The 9,883-nt window shown below is 43.9% G+C and overlaps 1 protein-coding gene across 1 annotated transcript in view; it reads left to right on the plus strand.

Moving 5' to 3' along the window:
• nmnat2 (nicotinamide nucleotide adenylyltransferase 2) overlaps positions 1-204 on the plus strand; it is a 25,722-nt gene extending 25,518 nt beyond the window's left edge. The window contains exon 11 of the mRNA XM_086204726.1: positions 1-204. This exon is cut by the window's left edge and continues 115 nt beyond it. The gene's annotated coding sequence lies outside the window, so the exon portion shown is untranslated.
• The last annotated feature ends 9,679 nt before the right edge of the window (positions 205-9,883 follow it).

Here is a 9,883-nt window from a genome sequence, read left to right on the forward strand (position 1 = left end):
GCCAGCATGAGACCAGGGAAGGCAGCAGCTGTGGTGGAGGCCGGCATCAACAACTATCACCTCCATGAATATACACCCCCTCCACCTCAGCTCAACATCCTTGTCTGTCATCCGTGTCCAACATATACTCCTCTTTGAGCTGTCGCTTTCCCTACTGGAGCATCAGTGTCCCTGCCTCTGTCTGTGTCATGTGACTCTATCATTAGGGAGAGGGCGGGCGGGCGGGGAGGGGAGGGGTGGGAAAATTTTGGGAGAGGATGGGATGATGGCGTTAAGGAGGTATAGAGTTCATCTCAAAGGGCTGCAGATGTGTCACTGATGCATTGTTTTCTTATCTGTCATTGACACACAGCACACAGGCAGCTGGGCATGCTCAGTGTACCGATGACAGGTTGCTGCATCAAAATGGTGGAACGTCAAGAGTTGGCAGGTCACTGGGCTTCTTGCCAATCGTGCTAACAGATCGAGTTTTAAGTTTAGCATACATGCAGCCAACAAGCCTCATGTATTGGAAATGTCTGGATTGATTTCTGGTTTTACAAGTCCTCTTCTGAGAAAAAAAACAAACACTCTGATGTGTTCACAGGCATCTGGAAGGGGAAATTTTCCTGCTTTCATGGTGGGAGAATATGACTATTGAATCTGGAATATCCCACCAGGAAAGTGTGAGGGTAGCTTTAAATTTGTTTGACATAGCAGAGCTTAAGTTTCATTATTGTTAATTTAGGTCAAAGTTCAAGTGATTGTGATGTCAAATAATAATTTACAATTCATGTTTGTAAATTTGTCCCAGTTGTGTAGCTAGTTTTTGTGACGCTAATGTAATTTTAGGCTTGTAGTAAGCTAGAGTTAGAGTTAGGATTTAGCTCCTGAGCTTCATTCAGGCCTTGTTTGGGTGATCAGGATTTGAGCCACTGATGCGGGGCGAGCTTATTACCAGTTTTTTGTCAAGTCAACGCTCTTAACTGAGAAGTGGGGCATTCATTTCCAGACTGCCATGACAAGTTGACTAAAATTCATTGATATGAATCAATTTAGAGTCCAAATGTTAAGAAATGAGCGAGAGGAGGACCATGATCGTCACCATGATAAGGCTGAAAGACTTCTAACTCTTCAAACAATGAGAAAATAAACACAGCTTCTCATTTTTGATTTACAACAACTGAACCTACAGGTCTCATCGCCCACAACTTGCTAGCTAACTAAGCTAATGTTAGCACAAGAAATAGGTTTTAAAATAATGCAGGTAAAATGTTGTCTCAGGTGGATCTTGAACACAGACAAGACTTATTAAAATGGATCACACTTTTATCTCTGTGGTTGGATTTGTTGGCAGCATCAAAGTATCTCCATATAGCCTCTCTTACCCATAAATCTTTGTGACTGCTCTCTGAACAACTGGGAAAGCTCAACAAAGATGTCAGAAGTTGGAGACGTGAATAGTTGTACTAGTTTTGTGGCGTGTCTTTCTGTTCGTAATTTTAAAAAGTTACTGATAAATGAGCACTGCACTCAAAACCCTATGATTTTAACCAAAAAGATAAGTAAGGTTATTTAGGCAATACTGTGATCGCCGTTTGACGTGAGCAAGCTTGCTAACGTCACTGACATACAGATGGAAAACAATATCTTAGAGGCTGATATTAAAGTTTTATTCCAACATTTACGAAAGAGGCCTAATTCACTAGAGAAGGCGCTTGACATCCCTCCATCTATCCATCCATCCATCCCTCCATCTTCCCCCTCTTCTCCTGTTGAGGGTGGTGGGGGTGGAGCCTATCCCAGCAGCCTTCCCCCTGGACAGGTCACCAGTCCATGGCAGGGCCAACACATAGAGACAGACAACCATTGGCTCTCCCAGCCACGCCTACGGTCAATTTAGAGTCTGGATTAACCTGGTCCCTCTTGATGTCTTTGGACTGTGGAGGAAGCTGGAGTACCAGAGAGAACCCAGCAGGAACAGGGAGAACATGGAGACTCACCCAGAAAGACCCCGTGCTGCAGCCGGGGCTCCACCCTCAACCTTCTTGCTGGGGGGCCACAGGGAGGACCACTGCTCCACCCACAACCTTCTTGCTGGGGGCCACAGGGAGGACCACTGCTGCACCGGGCTGCCCAGCGTGACATAAGATGCCAAAAAGGCAGCATCAGGAAGTTTTTTTTTTATATAATATTTATGAATATTGAAAATTCAGCAAATGCAGATAGAAATGGGGGTGAAAAGCTAGAGAGCTGCAAAGAAGCAGCAAAGTAAAACTATGAATAATAAAACTTTGTTTAAAATCCTTTGTAAAAAAAAAAACAACAAAACCTCCATTTGACAATGTTCATTTTCGATATTTGTATTCATACAATTGTCTTCTGAGGAGGAGGAGGAGAGAGTGTCCCATCTGTCGCTCACCATCAACACAGCTCAACAAACGTGTAAGACGAGGTAATTCAAGGATGGAGAATAAAGGCTGTACAGGAAGTGAAGTCATCATTCCAGGTAACGTGTCAATCTTGGCTTCAAACCCCATTAAACAGACTTATCTCGATGAAACGTCAACTTGATCTTTCGCATCACTCTTCACTTGAGGCCTGGTGTTTTCTGCAACACTGAACATCCAGAAAGCATCAGCTGCAGTCAAAATGGCAACGTGTCGATTGTCCATCTCAGCATGAAGTCGTTCTGTAGCAAAACTGTCCTCAGGCATTGCTAGTTAACTTTCATTCTTTGCTCTGAATCCAACAGAACCAACGTGACCCACGACCGACACGCCTGGCTCTGTTAACTGTTAGCCGTTAGCTGAGCAATGATGCTAACATGACTTCTGAGGTCAACCCATCAAGAGCTCTCTTTAAGATAAATGAATGTGATTTTAGGGCATTTGGGAAACCATGTGACATGATGATGATGATGATGACGATGAAAATTAAGATGATGATGTGATGATGATGTAATGAAGATGATGGTGGGAACGCCCTCAGCAGCGTTGTGGAGTGCAGCATTTGTTCATGTGTTGGTTAGCTCCTGTTAGCTCCTCATTGACTGCATGCTTAGACAGTTTGGTTCTGGCATGAATGTTTATCACTTCGTAATGAAAATGGTATGTTGTGAACATGTTTGCACAAAATAAAGAAAAAACAAAAATCCATCGTCATCTTCCGCTTATTCCTCACTAGTCAGGGTCGCGGGGGGTGGAGCCTATCCCAGCATCTACAGGCGAGAGGCGGGGTTCACCCTGGACAGGTCGCCAGTCCATCACAGGGCCAACATAGAGACAGACAACCATTCACACTCACATTCATACCTACGGTCAATTTAGAGAATCAATCAGCCTCGTCCCCAAATTGATGTCTTTGGACTGTGGAGGAAGCTGGAGTACCAGAGAGAACCCAGCAGGAACAGGGAGAACATGGAGACTCACCCAGAAAGACCCCGCGCCCGAGCCGGGACTCAAACCCGGAACCTTCTTGCTGTGAGGCGACGGTGCTGACCACTGCACCACCGTGCAGGCAAAAACAAAAATAAAAATATAAAATACAATTTTGAGTGGGAATCATCAGCCATGTTTCCATTTTCTATTCACTGTTGAAAAGTTCAGACATGAAGGGAATGACTGTGTGTGTGTGTGTGGGGGGGTTGTCTTCAGACCGCATCAGTCTGCAGTATTTCGAAGGAATCAAAGATGAGATTAAACGTTCTTATTGCCACATTTTTGAACACGTTGCGCTGCCTGCAGCCTTTTTAACCCAACATGTTATTAATATGCACAGACAAAGGTCTTCCTGACTTCATTAGATGGATAAATGTCATGACAATGACAACAATCATCATCGTCGTGGGGGCACTAGACTGTCTAGCTTTTAACGATGCGGATGAAACTCAGACTTGACTTTATGGCAAGATTTCAAGGTCATAACAAGAGGTTTTGTTTTCTGCTATGACAAAGTTTAGCAGTTAGAGATCCCCTACTTGTCCCTCTCTTTCCTTCTGTCTCTCTGTCCTCCTCCATTCTCTGTCTTTGTCTCTGTCCATCAGTCTCTCCTCCTTTCTCTCTCTCTTTCTCTCTGTCCCTCTCTTTCCTTCTGTCTCTCTGCCTTCCTCCATTCTCTGTCTTTGTCTCTGTCCAGCAGTCTCTTCTCCTTTCTCTCTCTCTCTTTCTTTCTCTCTGTCCCTCTCTTTCCTTCTGTCTCTCTGCCTTCCTCCATTCTCTGTCTTTGTCTCTGTCCATCAGTCTCTCCTCCTTTCTCTCTCTCTTTATCTCTGTCCCTCTCTCTCCTTCTGTCTCTCTGTCCTCCTCCATTCTCTGTCTTTGTCTCTGTCCTGCTCTCCTGCTCTCTCCCCGTCCCCACTGATCCTGGATCTGCTCCACCTTCCTGCTGGTAAAGGAAGGTTCTGGTGGCTGCTGTTGCAGGATGTGCTGCTGATGGAGAATTGTTGGGTGGAGGTTCATTGAAGGAGGGAGGTAATGGACCTGCTCTACTTGGACAGAGTCAGGACAGAACTTTGTTTGGGGTTTGGGGCCACACAAATAAACCTGACTTGATGCTTTTCTTTATGGGCTGGTGGATTTCATCAAGGATGAGCTTGTCTTACCCCCTACCTGTTTCTCTTGATGATGTCATTGCTCTCACTATGAACAAAGACCTTTGTATCCAGGCTCACGAGAGAGAAGCAAAACACACCCCCAGCTCATGTATCTGCCCATGCATGATGAGGTGCTTCCCCCAACTTGGCCGCACCAGTCTGTCCCCTGAGGGATGAGAGCAGCACCACAAGACCAACTTATGCCTGTATTGTGGTCAATCGGGGCACTTTTTTCTCTAACTGTCCAGTCAAAGGGGAGGGCGACAGAGGAGTGTCTATGCTGGTAAATGTGTTTGTCGCTCCAAGTACGCATCATCTGAGAGAGAGCTGGGAGAGGGAAAGAGGGACTGTCATCTCAAGTTGCATGGTGTTAATGTATTCATAACATACAAGCATATTCAATTAATTCAATTCACACCAGCTAATTCGATACAAAAAAACTAAACTGCATTCATTTTTTTCATCCTCTTCACCACTTAACTACCAGTCAAAAGTCTGGACACACTTTCTTATTCAGTTTCGTCTTTGTTTCTGCTACTTGCTACTTTGTCGTTTCATCCTGAAGACATCAAATCTCTGAAGCAGATCAATGGAATCATGGAGCAAAGACAGAATTGTTCAGAACTGTAAACCTGTTTTATATCCTTTTTTTTATAACTCAAATTTTTATTGAAGTTTTTCAAGTCCATCTGTAGACAACAAGACGAACATATTGATCCATGAGTTACATTGTCCATGAGAAGTCAGCCGTGGAGAATTGGACACAAATGAAAAAAAAAGAAAAAAACATACATAAAAGAAAACAAATTAGAACAGTCAGTCTACATGTGTCCAATATTAAAATTACACCATGAACAGATTTAGAAAAAAAATATGAATAAAGTCAAATGCAAGTATTCTCGACTGTGTCCCATCCAACCACTACTCCCATTTAGATAGAAAGATGTTTTCCTTCATTCTAAGTCTGTATGTCGTTCTCTCCATGTCAGGGACTTCTCTAGGGATTTCTAACCCTTCATTTACAGCCGGTGGCTCGGCCTGATCTCCTCGTAATTGTTTTTTTACACGTGACCAGCACTATTTTTGTTAAATATCTATCTTTGACTGGGACATCATGATTCAAGTTCCCAAGGCACAGAACACCACATTCTTTAGGTGTTCCATAACACAAGATGTCCTCAATTATGTTGTGTACATTTTCCCAAAATGGGTGAAGTTCTGACATCCCCAAAAATACGTGTATGGTTTGCTTCACTTTCTCCACATGCATGTTGGGAGCCTGTTTGTTTACTTTTTAGTTTGGGAGTGATGAAGGAACGGGTCAGGGTTTTCCATCCAAATTCCCGCCATATTCTTGAATTTGTAGTTGTGTGTTGTGTCTCACACATTTTCTCCCGCTCTTCTCCAGGAATGTGGATCTTCAATTCATTCTCCCATTTCTCTTTAAGATACAGAGTGGAGGTTCCTTCTGAGTCTCTCAAATGTCGGTACAGTACTGAGACCGCTTTCAAACTGGTTCCCTTGTATGTCCTCATTATTACGTCAAGTACACCATTCCGATTTTCCACAGATTGTATTTCCTTTATAAAGTAGTCCCGCAACTGTAGGAATCTGAAGTGGTCCTTGTTTTCAAGGCCATAGTCCGTTTGCAGCTCCTGGAAGCTCATTAAGTGCCCGCTCCTCATTAGTTTACACATTGCTGTCAGCCCTTTCCTACCCCAGTCCCTGAAGTTGTAGTCGTTCACACCCGGCTTAAATCCATCGTCATAAGCAAACCAGTTTAACAATTTCATATCTCTTTCTAATTTGTGCTGTCTGACGAAATCAAACCAAAGAGTCAATGTGTGTAGAATTATTGGGTCTATCCATCCTTGTCATGATTTCATTAGTTTTAGATTTCCAGTCAGGGCCTGGGTTGGTGGGTCTGCCACCACCTTCTCGATATCTTTCCACTTTGCATTATAATTGTTGTCACACCACATAATTATTGGTCTTAATTGTGCAGCACGATAATAGTCTTTTAAATTTGGGAGTCCCATACCTCCCTTTTCCTTTCTTAGTTGTAGTGGACAGTATTTTATCCGTGGTCTTTTACCATTCCAGATGAATCTGGAGATCATTTTATCCCAGATTTTGAACCTTTCCTGTGGGATTTTAATAGGCAGGGAAAGAAAATAATAAAATGGTCCAGGGAAAACGTTTATTTTAATTACTTCAATTCTTGAGTTGAACTCTAATGACAAAATTGACCATCTTTCTATGTCTCTACTTATCTGGAGATGGATCTAATCATAATTTATCTTATATAGGTCAGAGAGTCGTTTCGTAAGGGTTACACCAAGATATTCTATACTTCTTGCGTGCCATTTTAATTTGTAGGTTTTCTTGATTTCTTGGGATGGGACAAAGTTAAAGGTCAGAATCTGTGTCTTGTTTACGTTTATTTTATAAGCTGAATGGTCACCAAATTCATTTATAAGGTGCATTAATTGAATAAAGTTTGTGTTGGGGCGGTCTAAATATATTGAGATGTCATCCGCAAATAGACTTATTATATGCTCCTGTCCTTTTATATTAATTCCTTTTACTTTCTCATTCTATCTGATTGCCTGTGCTCATGGTTCAATATATATATGGCGAAAAGGAGCGGGGATAGACAGCTTCCTTGTCGCGTACCTCTTTCTAATATTATTCTATCTGTTCGGCTGCCATTAACTTTTATCCTGGCTGAAGGGTTTTGGTCAATAGTTTTAACACAACACAGTTGATTGAGTCTTTGGTAAATCCGAATCGTTCTCATTCTAAATATAGGAAATTCCAATTGACGCTATCAAAAGCTTTTTCAGCATCAAGACTTCATAGAATTGCGCTGTTTTTATTTGATTGTATTGTGTTGATTCTCTGGACTGTCCTCATAATGCTATCTTGTGTTTGGCGCCCTGCGATGAAACCGGTTTGGTCTTCATCAATTAGGTCATTCATAAGGGTCTTATATCTTTGTGCTATGATAGCTGTATATATCTTGTAGTCCACTTTGAGGACCGATATTGGTCTATAATTATTACAGTATTCTGTGTCTTTTCCTTCTTTGGGGACTAACGAAATTATTGCCTCTTTCCAGGATGGTGGCAGTTGGCCTTCCTTGAGGGTCCAGTTGAAAGAAGCCGTTAGGAGGGGTATCAGTTCCTGCTTAAAGGTTCGATCCCACTCTGATGGGAAGCCATCCCCTCCAGGGGTTTTGTTGACTTTAAGCTTAGATATAGCCTTGGATACCTCGTCAGGTGTCATAGGAGCTGTGAGCTTGTTATTCTGTAGTTCCCCAAATAGATGGCAAATCGAGTGAGTTAAGAAACTGCCTTTTCGCCTCTTCACCAGACGAGGGTGGTTGTGAATAAAGTTTTTTGTAATAATTTTTGAATATGTTTTCTATCTTCTCTACCTCATATTCTAAGTTGCCTGATTGTGGGTTTCTGATTTTGGGTATTGTACTTTGGATCTGTTGTTTCCTCATACGCCTTGCCAGGATTCTCTTAGCTTTAGGGCCAGTTTCATAGTATTGTTGTTTCACAAATCTTGAGTTTCTTCTCAATTTCATCTCTCAGCTAGAATATAAAACAATAACCCTGTTTTATATTCCACCTCCTCAAAGTCGCCTCCCTTTGCTTCGCTGCAGTGCTGCAAACCCTCGTCCTTCTCTCAGGGAGCTTCATGATGTCATCACCCCTCTCAGGTTCACCTTGTCAGGGTTCAGTGGTGGAGTTTCCTGCCTCCTTCCTGGTTGGGAGCATCAGTTGAGCTGAGCAGAAGTCAGGCTGCTCCCCAGCTGACAGCTCTGTTTGACCACTGCTAGAATTCATGTCATGGCAGGAACCATCAGCTCAGTAGAGAGGAGCCACGTCCATCAGTGCTCTAAGACCTGAAGGTCACTCAGTCCTGGAAACTGGAAAAACTTTGAATGCATCCCCGAGTGCAGTCGTAAAAACCATCAAGCGCCACCATGAAACCGGCTCACATGAGGACAGCCCAGGAGAGGAAGACCAAGAGTCTCCTCTGCTGCTGAGGAGGACTTCATCCCAGTCCCCAGCCTCAGGAACCACCAGTGAACAGCTCCTCAGACTGGAGCCCAGATGAACGCCTCAGAGTTCTGGTAGCAGACACGTCTCTGCACCAACGGTTCAGAGGAGACGGCGCCAATCAGGCTTTGATGGTCCAACAGCTGCTAGGAAACCACCACCCAGGAGAAGCAACCAGCAGAGGAGGTTTGTTTGGACCAGAACCACAAGGAGTGGACATGAGACCAGAGGACATCTGGGCTTTGGTCTGGTGAGTCCACATTTGAGATCTTTGGTTCCACCGCCGTGTCTTTGTGGGACACAGAAAAGATGGAGGGACGGTCTCTACATGCATGGTTCCCAGCGTGAAGCATGGAGGAGGAGGTGTGATGGTGGGGGGGCTTTACTGACTCAACATGGCTGCCACAGCGTCCTGCAGCAACACGCCATCCCATCCTGTCTGCGTTTAGTTGGACCGTCATGATGTTTCAGCAGGACGACGACCCAAACACACCTCCAGGCTGTGTGAGGGCTACTTGACCAAGAAGGAGAGTGATGGAGGGCGGCCCAGGTGACCTGGCCTCCAGTCACCTGACCTGAACCCAGTCTAGATGTTTGGGATGAGATGGAGCGCAGAGTGAAGGCCAAAGGGCCAACAAGTGCTCAGCACCTATGGAACTCCTTCAAGACTGTTGGAGAACTGTTTCAGGTGATGACCTCATGAAGCTCAAGGAGAGAACGCCAAGAGTGAGCAGAGCAGGAGTCAGAGGGAGGCTGTTTAGAAGAACCTAGAACGTAGAACCTGCTGGAGTTCTTTCACGCTTTGTTGACTACAGAATTCCAGATGTGTTCATTCATAGTTTTGATGCCTTCAGAGAGAACCGACAATGTAAACACTCATGAAAATGAAGAGGAACCAGTAAATGAGGAGGCGTGGCCACACTTCTGACTGGTGGTGTGTGTAAAAAGGTTCTGTCGATCCAGTATGGGATGGTCATGGCTAAGAAAATGATTCTCAAAGTCTGGAACAATGAGATTTCTCCAAGTTTTGAAGTCTGGCTCACAAAATTGTCAAGCACCTCGTGAATGGAGAAAATCTGATTCAAGATATCAGGTAAATCAAATAAATTCCACAAGATATGGCAACCGTTTCTTGATCAGCAGAGAGGACCCTCATGACGCCTCATTGTTTTGATTGGGTTTGAATTCTCATTTCTATGTCATTGCCTGAGTACAGTGTGACTACAGGCTGAAGGCT

This window comes from Aulostomus chinensis, chromosome 5 (genome assembly GCF_037954235.1).
Source record: "Aulostomus chinensis isolate RoL2024-O1b breed Wild chromosome 5, RoL_Achi_v1.0, whole genome shotgun sequence".
Classification (NCBI taxonomy): Eukaryota; Metazoa; Chordata; class Actinopteri; order Syngnathiformes; family Aulostomidae; genus Aulostomus; species Aulostomus chinensis.